A 13,081-nucleotide genomic window follows, 5' to 3' on the forward strand; every position below is an offset into this window, starting at 1 on the left:
AAGAATCAATCCACACCAATCGTGTAACCAGTTTCCTCTCACACTGAGTTGAAAACTCCGGAGAGTATTTATTTACAAGAACACACACACCCATACATTCCTCAAAAAACCCCTTGGCCTTAGGAATCCACAGAAGACAAAAGGGATTCTTCAGATAATAGCTCAACGAGCCTCTTGGCCAGGGCAGGAAGGAGAGTCGTTCCTGCCTAAGCTCTTAGCCAGGGCAGGACCCCCCGGTTTGGCCTCTATATAATATTCCTGCCTAAGCTCTTAGCCAGGGCAGGACCCCCCGGTTTGGCCTCTATATAATAGAACACAAGTACCTGAAGCAAACATTCAAATGTAAATAAGCACCTCAAGCAAAATGGAGTAGAAAGGAATTCCTGCAACCATTTGGAGTGAGGTAACTGTTTGATAATCAGTTTTTGCCTAACATTCCCCCCTGTTCAAACGGAGTTCACCTTAAATAATTATAACAATGAAGAATAACACAATCTGAGTTGATAACAAGAACATCAAACAACAATGGTTACAGAAACCGCAATTTGCATTGTTGAAATTATAATGAAACTAACTTCATCAGGTAATATATTCATCTTCTGCAAGCTCCTCTTTTTGTCTCAGGAGAGCTGGGACGTAATTTTGGGGGGGGACGGGTGGGACATGTCCCCCCCACTTTTTCAAAAGGCAGTTTTGGTCCCCTGCACTTTTTTCCGTCCGAAAACAATGTTACGCTCCATTAAATGGATTTGGTTGAGCACTAGGACCGAAACGGAAACCGGTTTACTATTAGACCCGCCCAAAAGCTAATCTATTGGCTCTGCTGATACTTGCTAACGTATTATTGGCTGTTGCTGCTGTCACTCAAGTTGGAAACAGTCAGAACGTGCTCACGTTGTTTTGCTAGTTTGGAGCCGCTAGGGAACACCGGTACTGAGTCACATCGTCAACTAGACGCTGTGTAATATCAGAGCTCAGCTCAGCTTCCATTACATAACATTTGAATAAGTGTTCATTTGTGAGTCTTTTGTAGTTAGGCACAGCCAGGAGGAAGCATGTCAAGAAAACGAAAAGTGGATATAAGAGACTTCTTTCAAAGTCAAAACGTAAGTTGGACATGTGACAGACCTGCATTAAGCTCAGACTCACCTCCTCCTTCACAAACATACTCAAAACTAACTTTTACAAACTCATCTCCTCCACATAACTGACTCCTCAGACACAATTTATTCGTATTATTATAATAATTATTATTATTATTATCATAATTATTATTACTAGTAGTAGTAGTAGTAGAAGTGTAACTTCAAAACTTTTATCATTTAACTTTATTGTAAACTTATCTATTGCAATGCATATTTTCACATTAAAAAGCTCTGAAAAATGAACAGTATCATCATCGTCAACAGATTTTTTAAGCTTAATGTCAAAGATGTACATTTTTCATTAGATTTATCTTATTTTTTCCATTTTTTTTTTTGTGTGTTGAAATGCAACAACTGTTTAAACACTTTTAAGGGAAAAACATATTTAATAAGTTTTTATACACTCAAATGTTAGGGTGATGATCATGTGTAAAACATTAGTTCAGCATGTCCTCTAACACAGCAAATGAACAAACGGCCAGATCTCAGGAGGGACCGTTTATGTATAAATAATTTTTATACTTTTGACTAGGCCTGGGAAAGTAACACATTTTGATGGACGATATTTTGTCCAACAAATTGTTGATGATAAACGATATCATTGTCAACATTATCTAGACCAAAATAACCGCTAATATAATGTTAATATATCATAATAATGCAAGTACACCCTTTAAAATGCAACAAATGAACCTTCATTTAACATTGAAATGTCCAGAACCAGAACTTCTAAATGAATAAAAATAACAAACAAAAATTAAATAAAAAAGGAATCTAACTCCCTGTTAGAAAATGTTGCACCAAAAACAATAAAAAAAGACCCAAAACAATAAATACAATGGCCTATCCATTGTCAACAGCCAAAACTGCACTTCAATAAGGATGGAAAAATTATTGAGATGGGCACGTGACGTGTCAAGGGGTCTTTACATAACACCCCCCACCCCAAATCCGCACAAGCCTGCTGTGTCCCCCCCACTTCTGAAATCAAAATTTCGTCCCTGCAGGAGAGTATACTGAACTAAGACATTCGTCATCAGTTTGCTTACCATATTCTTCAAACACGGGAGCACACAGCCTAAAACTAAGCAAATCATGACCAGGATAACAATAACAGGTGCGAGAAACTTTAACAAGAGCTGATACCAGTTACCAGACACCAGCCAACTCATAAAACTCCAGGATCTGCCAGTCGATTAGTTGGATTTCAGGAAGTTGCTAGAGGGGGAAAGTTAATGTAGAATGTCAATGTACACAGCTCTAACTGTGGCAGAGCTGAGGTCAAAAGGGCTTGTCCGTGGACTAGAAACTGTAGTTTGAGCAAAATAATGCCTTCGTCAGGATGGTGTTGCACTTTCGCCGAGATGAAACAGAAGAGTCCTGATGGCGGGACCGTCGATGTGTGGGGTTTCGTGTTTGTAGATGGGGAAAGGGCAAAGGGTCATCACAGACCCAGACTCTCTTACTTCAGCTCGAATGTCCTCGTAGGGACGCCCGTCCTCATGCGATGTGAGGCGGGCGCAGGGAGCCAATCTGCACTTTGGGCCACACCAGTTGTGTGGCAGGAGAGAGAGCCAGTCTGAGTAAAAGATGTGTGTGGCAGCAACTTTGATGATGTTACTGCAACGCGGGATCCTGTGACGGTTGGGGCAGTGAGGGGATGTCTCTTTGGACAAGAGGTTGAACCATGAACCTCAGAGGACATCTGCTGTCTTAACAGTCTGGAATCACTGCGTTTGCTTCAGAATGGACAAAAGGCCAAAATAACAAAGAAAAACCTAGCTCTAAATAACCCTTCAACCATCATATATCTAACCCTGGCTAATCCAAAACAAGCAAAAGGTTAAAAGAAAATGGCAGTCCACTCTTACTGGTGCAGTGCTAAACAATTTTCACTAAGCAAAACTAATAATCAGAAGTTAGTTGAGGATATTAATGGTTTGTTGGTATAAACCATGCATGCACTGCAATGTGCAGAATTCTATCACCAAAGAAAATAACCCAATAAAATAAAACTGTATAATTGAAACAATAATACAGGATATGGTCACACTAGCTTAAATTTGGGGATAGGCCACAAACCAAAGAATATCTATATCTATATATACATATATATATATATATATATATATATATATCAGATGGTCCCACTGGAAAATTTAACAATGAGTCTCATAAAATCAGCTCATTCTTAAAAAACAAAAACAAATGGCAAATGTTAAAATAAACCACATCTACTTAATTAGTCTAAACGATAACATAAACCAGGTCGAAATATTTAGTTTGGGGGTGTTTAGACTGTCAATGTCTTAAACATAAGAAGAATAATTTTATAATAATCTGTCCATTTCATTTCTAGCGGTGTTGTTGAGCACCGGACGCAATGTTCTCATAACAAGCTCTGTTTCAACTAGATTTGCTTCAACGGAGACTTGCAAAGAATAATATACATCAGTAGGATCATGGAGGTAACAGCAATCTTCAGCCACACGAACAGCCTTCATGCCATCTTTTATGGGGACTATAGAGATTTTTAGCACTGACATGAGGTCTCTGCCCAACAAATTTAAAGGACAGTCTGGTGCTATGACCAGGGAGATTCTTTTTTCCAGTCCTGTCACCGGATCATCCACCCAAACAGGTTTAGACAGAGAAGAGCGAGTGGTTTGTCCATCAGCAGTTTTACTGCTTTGGAGTGTGGATGTGTGAGGGAACTGATCCAAGTTTAAACTCTACGGTGACTACTCCTGATCTGCATGCCTAGTCTACAGAAAACTAAAACACAACAACCTGTGGTTCTGGTGTTGACACACAAAGAACTCAGCGGGGGACTGAGAAACAAGCATGTACAGATGCTCCACCTGACTAACTCCCAACCCCCCGCCTGTTACTGATCTCAACTTCTAAAAGCATTTCCCTGCATTCCTGATAAGAACGTCTCACACACCAACATTTGCTCTGACAACATCTGGCCAATAATCTATTCTGAGACCTGGGTAATTTCACTCCAGATGTTATAACAGATTGACATGCACCAGAATCACAAAGGAACTCAACACTCTGTCCTTCAACATTAAGTGTTATAAAAAGTTTTTCTTTTAGGACATTAAGCAGTTCCCCAGCTTCACAACAATCAACCACATCATTTACTTCCTTCCAGGTATCAAAACCTGCCGCTAGTCTTTGCTGATAGTCATCCCTTCGCTCCTGTCTGAATCGGGTGTGACCCGGTTGGTGATTGACAGGCTCAAGGCTAGGTCGGCTCCTCTGTGTTTGGAAACCCCTGCCTCTTTTGGGACCCTTATTGGGCTGTCTGTTATCTGGGCCATCTGACTGGGAAGGACAGTCACGTGACATGTGACCTCGACCTCCACAAGTCCAACAAACGAGTGGCTGTGAGCGGTCTAGTGAGGACCGCTGTCTCTGGTTGCTGCTACGACCACCCCCCTGGGGATTAAACTCCCCTCTGTAGCTACCCTGCTGGTAAAAAACAGCTTCCTCCTCAGGTTCATCAGTTTCTTCGAAGAAGGTTTGTGGGCCTGTTTTAAGGGCTTTTGGTTTATTATCTTTTCCCTGGATGACCTTTTAATGTTCCAACAACTTTGTATTTCTTCCGCCACTCATCCATAAATTTTAAACTATCTGGGTGTTTACGGGACATACATTTCACATCTCCCTCCAGTTTGGCCTTAGAAGCGGTATTCCCCATTCTATCTAAGTCGTTTTGTTTCCTGGTTTAGTGAAACAGGCTGAGAGCACGCCAAGGAGTTCTAATGCAAAAATTGTCAGAAACACAATTAAACTGCAGATAAGGGCATATGTTAAAATGACTTTGTCAGATAACATTTGGCAGCCACTGAAGCAATTCACCACTTCTCCATTTCTATTTTCCACACACACACACTCTCACACACACACACACCTGAACACACCGTCCCGGAACTTTAGTCAAACAATCTTGTTTCCTTTTTCCAGTACCTCTAAATTCATACTTTCTCATACATGCACAGAACAGAGACAGACTGACAGACAGACAGACAGACAAACAGAGCCGGCTCAAAGCTTCAGAACAGTAGCTACACAATCACACGTAGAACAGAACCTGCAGGATTCACACACACTCAAAAACCCAGATACACACCCCTTTTCACACACACACAGATATCCGCTGAAGCAAAGTTCACAGCCGGGTTTTTAACACGCTATCACAGATTCAAAACCACAACACAACACAGAAATACGATACCCACAAAATGACAACTGACACCAATATTTCAGCAACCATTCACAGGACCATAAAGATCTGCTTAACCAGAAGTAGCAAACCTGATCAGAAATGGGACGCAGCCCCGATACCAGATGCACAACAAATTGCGAATAACACACAGAAAGGCCGAATTTAGACCGACTTGGGATTCCTTGGCCAACTGTAGCGGTGATTAATTTTTGTGTACCTTCGTTGCACCATGAAATATTTAAACAATCCCAGCGACAGTGTGATTTTTAGCAACTATCCTCTCCACTCGACACCAGCACATGGACTCTGTGCTGCGTGTATATCAAATTGCTATCCGCTTTAACGTGGCTACACATCACTTCTCATTGCAGTGCCGCAGGCATGTTGCCATCATCTATCCAAGCCAGTATACATTTCACATACATGTTCAATAAACCCAAAACGAGCTGGCTGCGCAGGCCGGGACTCGCTGCGAGAACATCCCAATGCACTTCCATGCAGACAGAGCTAAACAGAATCTGTCAAATCCTTCCTGTCGGCAGCTGCAAAAAGAAGCATGTGTCTGTGCCAACTGCGGTTGGCCGCTTTAACGCAGCGCTGGTTTAGCAACGGTTTTAGGTGCCTCTGCACATTCACCTGTAGTTACCACCCACAGCACTGTGGGCTGCCTGCAGACACGGACTAATTACAACCTCCTTCATTCAAGGCCAGGTCTACAGCCACAGTTCACAGTTCCAGTGCAACCCCTAGCTGGACACGAAAACGTCTTTTTGTGCATGAATGGCAGTCACCACAATCAGCTTAAAAACACACTGCCAGCAGTTAAGGAAAAAGGTGCAAAATAATGAGGTACTTACTCTCCCCCTGAGTGGCAGACTCGCCCTGAGTCCGAGCGCGAGAGCCTGTTAATGGAAGTTCATCTGCGGAGCTAAACAGCTGGCCGATGGGGCAATTCTCAGCCCCCCGGACTTTGATGAGGAAGTGGCGCCGTGCAGCTCTCTGAAGGCGAACTTCCCACTGCAGGCTCTGCGTCCCGGGTTGTAGGAGATGGTTGTTAATAGAATGAAAGCATGCTAACAAATAAGTCTCCAATGTATGTTAGTACACAAATCTAGTTCCAGGTTCCTCTATCAATCTTCTCTGCTTTTTGTCTCACTGGTTAATTTCAGTGCAGCATTTACAGACATAGTGACTGTCAAGATGAGGGATAAGTGTCCAACCCACGACATGCAGAATCAGAACAGGGACCAAGGTAGAGTGATAACGAAAAATTATTTAGACAATAGATGTCCAGGAGAAGTGGAGGGAGCTGAACATGGAGGAGGGAGGAAGAAGGTTACCGTGGGTTCCATGGGCTGACCAACAAGGGGCAAGGCTGAGGGAGACAGGCAGGCAGCTGAGAGCTGATGTTCAAAGGAATCAGAGAGCGAGATGTGAAAGCTGGGTTGTTACGGAGAGGCGGGGTGGTGGAGATGAGAAGACCTGAAGGTAACGAGAGGCAAGGTTGCAATTTGGAAGCAGAACCAAAACTGTTGCAAGGATAAAAACGTGGCTGTGACGAGACTGTGGCAAAAGCAATACTATGACTTAGTGGCAAGAGATCACCCAACACTAGCAGTACCAATGTGCGTAATCATCCAGCGCTAACTGAGTGTCTCACTGCAGCTTAAAAACCCCTGGCTAGGCTGATGATAAACCAGCAGCAGCTTGGAGCTCCCAGACACACTCACCTGCAACCAGGAGCTCAGGGAGAACAGGAACAAAGGAAGACACACAGGGAGGCCCACCACAGACTGTGACAGTAATCCCCCCCCCCCCCCCCATAGAATGCCACCTGCCGGCTGAGACGAGGAGGAGGAAGCTCAGGAAGCCTTGAAGTCCAGAATGAGTGAGGGATCCTCAATCCTGGAACCTGGGACCCACGAACGATCCTCATCCTCAGGCTCGTACCCCTCCCAGTCCACCAGATATTGGTGACCGCAGCCGTTGCGGCGGACGTCAAGGAGGCACCTGATGGGGTAGACCAAGCTGCCGCAGACCAGCCGGGCAAGTGGAGGAGGATCAGGAGGCGGGCATAGAGGACTAGAGGAAACAGGCTTGATAAGTGAGACGTGGAACACTGGATGGATTTTCATGGAGGAAGGGTTGATGACTTGAGAAATGGAGTAGGAACCTATGAACCAAGGGAACAATTTGCAACAATGGCCCTTGAGAGTTATGTCCCTGGAGGATAGCCAGATCTGCTGTCCTGGAGTGTAATTAGGAGCCGGTCATCCTCTGGAGGGCAGAAGTGGTCAGGCTCCAGGTTTTCTTAGCATGTTGCAGAAAATGGAGAACTGAAATGGCTGTGGAGGGAACATCAGAGGGAAACAGTGGGGGCTGGAAACCCAGAAACATTTCAAAGGGAGACAAACCTGACGGTGACGAGACAAGGGAGTTGCGTGCGTACTCTATCCAAGGGAGATGGGAGCTCCAGCCTGAGGGGTTAGAAGAGCACCTGATCGCCCCTCGGTCCCGGGTTGCTGGGTTCTGGGCTCGGCCGGCTTTAGGGTGGGAGACTGCGGGTGGGCCTGTGGGCTTGCCGCTGATATCTCCCGTGACTCTGCCGGCTGCTGGTTGTGGCCCCCTGGGACAATCCTCTGCGCCTCACGAGAGGGGGCTGGGGCTTCTCTGGTTACGGCCTCCCTGGGGTCCCAGCGCTCTGAGGAAGCTCCTGGATCTCTGGGAATTGGAGTTCCCTCCATCTCCTACACATCTTTGGGGGCAGATCTGTGGCCCCCATGCTCTCTATTGGATGCTCCTGTAGAGAAACCTTACATGTACAAGTGCGTGTACACACACATGGTGCTCTCATAAGTATAGACTTGGGCATTTTCAACACATGTCTTAAGGATGTGGTTGTCACTAAATGCACTGTGAGTTATTATTGTGTGATTGTTCAGTAAAACAATGTTGGTTTTGTAGCGGAAATCCACATTTCACATTCTCAAATCAACTTTACTTGGATTCACAAGAAGAAGGACAACTATTTCACACAAAGTTTTTCTTTCCCTTACACTGCAGAAAAAAGGGAAAATTGAAACTGGCCTCCAGTCACATAAATTCCAAGATTCATTTTCCAGCACATCTGGTTAAGTCCTACGATTCTCTCCCAGGGTTGTAAATTGCACCGATTGACATGGTTTTCCCTTCCTTACCAATCGGAGAAGCAGGACGATATCAGAAACTGGTCTGTTTTATATCCACCCATCAGGGCTGACTCTTACACAAGATATGGGTGGTCGTAAAACTTCTCTGGGGCTTTCTTCTGGAAGTTTCCAGACTTTAGTCCTTATAAAACCTTGTATTTTTGTTTATCAACAGTAAAAGAAGGTGCTTTAGGTTGTTTACCATTTAAAAGAATCATTGTGTTCAAAGTAAATGTGAAACTCCTATCAGTTACAGACATAAATGTTGTTTGTGTTCCTCTTTCTTGTTAAACCTCTGCCATTTTTGTTTCTCCACTTAAAATTCATGCTAACAGTAATACCGTCAAGTTTAAGACATGAATTTAGTTCTTTCCTTGTTTAAAGTAATCATTTTTTATGCCTTATACAGGTAATCTTGGTAAATGTTGATGCCTCAGACATTGTTTGAAAAGGATGAGTTTATTTGAAAGAGCCACAGTACCATTCAATGGCTAATAAGTGAAGCAGTGTAGGGTAGCAGCGTATGTGATCAAAGCCAGTGCCACGACTGAACACCGGCACAAATGAAAAAACAAACAAACTGATGAGTTATGTAGTGGAATACATTTGTTAATTATGACCAATAAGATGTGATATTCCATACAAATATAAATATCAATCTGATTGATCTTTGAATGTTTAATCAGAAGATTTTAGGGTCTTTGCCTCTTTAGGGACCATAAACACACTTCATATTAAATCAGAGTCAGTATAAAGTTTATAAAATTAATTTAATTATTTTTCCTAAACTAATGATACATGACAAGATATGAATAATGAGAAGTGAGGTGTTAGGATGGAAGCTAGATGTTGTAGCAACCGTTCTTTGTATCTGAGAGAAATTATGAAATCTGGGTGTAAAAGAATTAGTTGTTTGTTATAAACTAGAGAGTTAGTTATTGATAAAAACCTCATCAGATGTAATTTGTTGTGTCTACTACCCTTGTGGAGACCCTCAGTGCAGATCAAGCCCCCACAATGTGGCAAAATTGAAGCAATCCCGGAAGTACCAAAATTGCAGTTCCACCCTCATCCGTTGGGGGCTGGTGTCAGAAGCAATCAAATCCTCATTGACTCCCATGTTAAAAATACCAATTTCACAGCAGAAATAAACATGTTTACAGCCTGGTTCCAAAACATGTTTTTGGTTTAAATGATCTAGTTTACACTAGTGTTGTGCATCTCTACCTGCCTCACGATTCGATCCGATTCCGATTATCTGCCTAACGATTCGATTTGAGTCTGAAATGCATCACGATTCTTCACACAAAAATTTCCATTACTTAATAAAAGCAGTAGAATAGTTTTCAATTTCTTTTTGATTTCAAAATCCCTGAAAAACAGAACATTCATCTACTCACTATAGTGAGCAATAATGTTTAAAGTGAGCTGGCTATAATTACTTAAATAATATAAGAAATAATGTTTTCGGCAGAGCAGCTTTAAGATAGAATATTACTGAACTTAAAAATAGTAAACAAATACTGTGTTAAGTGATTCTTTCACATCCAGGATCCCAAAACCGAAATTAGCCCAGACATCCGATTTAAATGTAACGGTACATCTTTGATTACTGGTAATGTTGGCCCTGTATCTCTGTCCGCCTTTTCTGTTTTAAATTGGCAGTGTGCATGTCATTGCAACTCTGCCCCCAGAAGTAATTGTAAAACCTCAAAACTTTATTGTCCTGCATAGACATAGACCAGGGGTCGGCAACCTGTTCCCATCAAAGAGCCATTATTACCCGTTTCCCACAGTAAAGAAAACACTGGGAGTCAAAGTTATCTTTCATAAGACGATAATCAATTAAACGATTTATATAAAATGGATCCAGAAGTTGTAGCCCGTCTCTGCCTTCAATTTTTGGTATTTTTCACCCTGTTGGTGGTTTTACTGAGCAGGTGCCACTTTTGTCATACGTTTCTTTTTAAAACATGTTTAGACTGTTCAGAATACAAATCCAGGCTCTGTCACGTTTGATTGTTGTAATTAAACTTTGTAGGTGGGGAAGGTCGGAAAAAGGATCCGATCAATTTGTTTTCCCTCATTTACAGTGACGGAGATAACGGCGCAGTGCGCCTGGCTCTGGTGTTAATCAAGTTAAATTATATCTCTTTGCAACAATTTTCACAAGAAAACAGAACAGTTTAAAGCAGAGCTTGTGCTGACCGGATAGTTCCCGTATTTGACTGTTTATTTTGAAGGAGAAAGAATAGAAAGAATTACCCCGACGCTTGCAGACGAACTGACATTTTATTCCACTTAAATCGCAGATGTAGCTAAATCACTCAAGAAAAGATTCCCATCTGAACATCTGAGCTGGACATTGCTCAGTGCAGCTCACTGTCAGCGCGTACGTAAGGTCCACAGCGAGCTGAAGATGTGGAGAGGGGCTTGGAGCACGTCGCAGAACCAGAGCGCATGCAGGAAGATTCCTCCGACTGAAGCGAGACATGTCACTTAGAAAATGTTCCCTGATTATGAAACTTTGGCTGAATAGCGCTTGTTCCTGTCTCCAATGTGGCGACACATCCAGGAGCCGTCTGAGGAGAATCTCAGAATCTCACATCCTCGTCAGCTCAGAAAGCGCCGATATGATTACGCACAAGTGTGACGCATCAACCCGGTCTCACAGTAAGACCAGGTTGGAACTGTTCAGGTTTACGCAGACAATCTTTACATTTAGAATTGGCATACAGATGTAAAATTAATGCAGTAAAATATAAAGCTTTTTATTTAAATATCCATTAATTATTTTACAAGCACAGAGAGCCGCATCAGATGGATGGAAGAGCCGCATGCGGCTCCAGAGCCGCGGTTGCCGATCCCTAAGCTAGCCTACTTTATTGTCCCCAGCAATTTTTAAACCCCACTCAGGTGTATGGTTATTGTCCCCAGCATTTCTGAAAACAAACTGACGCCCTTGCTTACAAGTCAGGCAGGGGTGAGAACGATGCAACACAAACTAAGTATGATTTTAAGACACCTTTAGGGAACTAAAACCTTGGCACGATTGCTGTTTATTGACTTTTCATCTGCTTTTAACTGTAGTCAACTTTATATTTTAGCCGGGAAATTACGCTTTTATGGTACTGACTCTGGCCTCATTATGGTGGTTGATGGACTTTTTAACTGTTCGTTCTCAGCGTGGGAGGGTCAGTGGGATTCTGTCTGATGTTTTTTCCTCTACTGTTTCTCAACAAGGCTGTGTTCTTTCTCCAGTTTATTTGATATACCAATGACTGTCGCAGCCAGCATTCACATCATCACATTTTAAAATTTACTGATGACTCTGACCCCGGGTTTCCACGGGAGCCGTCAGCAGCACGTTACTGCAGCAGCACGTCTTGCTCGCGTAAGCTGCTGCTTGGCCCTTCCCACGAGACGCGAAGCAGCAGGGGAGCAGCTGTCACCGACCGAGCACGAAGTCACACGAGCGACGTCGTCAGTAAACACAACAACAAGCAGGAGAAAACTACAACATGGTTTGTGTTTTATGTTCTGTCCGTTTTATAATCGCCAGTACGGACCTGAAAAACAAAGGAGACCGCTAGCTAGATGTTAACTTCTCACGGGGACGCACAGTTAGTAACCTTTTTTAAAAGTAAAGCAACCGGAAGGCAGTACGTTCTTTATTCTGAAAATATCTGGAGCTTCTCTCCATTTCCGCGTCCAATTTCCTGTCTTTCCTTCCCCAAAAATGTCGAACTTGACCCGTTTCAGAGGCGTCGCGCGTAGAAAATAGAACCGGCGCGTAAAGGCCGCGACATGCTGCTCCTGAGACGCGGCCGACTCGCGCTGCTGACGGCTGCCGACGGCTCCAGTGGAAAAGGTTCTGTTGACCACAGCGGTTCCTATCAGCAGCTATGACGTGCGGCTGCAGTAACGTGCTGCTGACGGCTCCCGTGGAAAGCCGGGGTGAGGTTGTGTCCCTCCTCAGCGGGGATAGTCCTGACCACGGACCAGTGATCAGGAGCTTCAATGACTGGTGTGAGGCAAACTTTTTACAGATTAATGTTTCTTAGATGAAATAAATGGTTATTGATTTTAGAAAAAAACAGCACGGTCATTCAGTCTGTGCTCATCTCTGGGGAAGTTGTGGACAATGTGGACCAGCATAAATAGCTGGGGACAGTTCTTGATGATAGATTGACCTTTGAACTCCATGTAGACTTACTCTGTAAGGAGGCTCACCAACGAATGAACTTTTATCGGAAGCTCTGTGGTTTTAATGTGGATTCTACTTTCATGAGGATGTTTTATTCATAATTTATTGAGTCCTCATTAAACTCTAATTTCATGTGTTGGTTTGGGTTTTTAACTTGTAACAGCAGGAAAAGGTTGTTTGGAATTTGGAATTGTCAGAGAGTGCAGCAAAATAGCTCACTAATGCAAGGGCGCAGACAGGATTTTCAAACTGGGGGGTCAAAGTTCCAGTGTACCCTCCCCAAAGACACACACACACACACACA

At 43.2% G+C, this 13,081-nt stretch overlaps 1 protein-coding gene across 2 annotated transcripts in view; it reads left to right on the forward strand.

The window, feature by feature from the left end:
- Positions 1-13,081, forward strand: part of LOC107372335 (laminin subunit beta-3) — a 143,632-nt gene that overhangs the window by 14,266 nt on the left and 116,285 nt on the right. The gene's annotated exons all lie outside the window — the stretch shown is intronic.

The sequence above is a fragment of the Nothobranchius furzeri genome, chromosome 3 (assembly GCF_043380555.1).
Source record: "Nothobranchius furzeri strain GRZ-AD chromosome 3, NfurGRZ-RIMD1, whole genome shotgun sequence".
In the NCBI taxonomy this organism is placed as follows: Eukaryota; Metazoa; Chordata; class Actinopteri; order Cyprinodontiformes; family Nothobranchiidae; genus Nothobranchius; species Nothobranchius furzeri.